Source organism: Haemaphysalis longicornis, unplaced genomic scaffold, assembly GCF_048455015.1.
Source record: "Haemaphysalis longicornis isolate Haplotype H1 unplaced genomic scaffold, Haemaphysalis longicornis Haplotype H1 scaffold_4, whole genome shotgun sequence".
NCBI lineage: Eukaryota > Metazoa > Arthropoda > Arachnida > Ixodida > Ixodidae > Haemaphysalis > Haemaphysalis longicornis.
Window position 1 is genome coordinate 55106487 of NW_027526361.1, and position 1187 is coordinate 55107673.

The following is a 1187-nucleotide window of genomic DNA, read 5'->3' on the forward strand; positions in this document are numbered from 1 at the left end:
CGGAAATTAAGCAAGAACGCACTTAGCTGGTCTGCATGATTCACAATACTCTACGTCTCTCCTTATAAACACTGCTGGAAAAACGAACCTACCAGCCAGAAGAAACGAGGACGTTGGAGTGTTTTCATAGGGTGATTTTTATTTTAGGGAATGAAACAATATTTCAACGCAGGATAAGGATGATTGTACGCCATGTGGCCATGTTTTTTTTTTCTTGTGGCAAAGACATTCTTACAACAAAAATATCGAGATTTGATGACACTAAACGGGCTGGGTGCTATCTTACGTGCGGATAAGATTCACGATCACGCATCATGGATTGTTTACAGACACAAAACTGTTTCCGTTGTTTCTTAAATTTCGAAAGGTACCATCGGCGCAGCTTTTCGGTCCTGGTGGCCCCGGTTTCATCAGTTAAACACCTAGAACTTATGTTAAGATGAAATATAGGTACAGGATATATAGTTTATATACATGTCTATTAGAGTGGCTCCTTGACTGAAAAAAAGAAAAAAAAAAACACTTTTTGTGGAACGAATACAGCGTACTATTAACACATATAACTAAGTAAATACCTATATGCACTCGAAACGTTTTAGCGCTTCTCTCCCAATCTGGTACACATGTCAAAGCATAACGCACCCATTTGCAGATTTCGTTTTCGAAACAAACACACGCTGGACGTGCTTATGAGTTTCTGAACGTCACATGTTCAGTTTACGCCGTCAGGAAAGCAGCGAACTTTGAGCCTCCATAAATTCGCCGAATCTCTCATTGTCAGTCGTTGCACTCAAGAGGTGTCGCTGTACCTTTCCCTTGTCCAGCAACTTGAATTGGTGGTTAGCCAAGTGTACGAAACATGATGAAGATCATCTTCGGCTTGTCCACCGGGCTGAGACGGCTGGACTCTCCGACAGGGTCTTGAACTAGGGACACCACCCACGTGACTCATTTTAGCTAATAAAGTTTACTCTCTCTCTCACTCTCTTCAGACACTGCATTTTCCAGCTGCCGTCGACGCTGTTCGCTTAAACTCACGTCGGCCACAAGCCTTTCTCCCATTTCCGTTACACTCAGGTGTCCTCTTCGTCACTTTTCCTGCCATATTAAAGACCATCATTGCGCTCTGCTGTCGAGGGGCACGGCTTTCCCAGGCAGTTCCCCACGGCGCATGCGCGCGCTTCAAC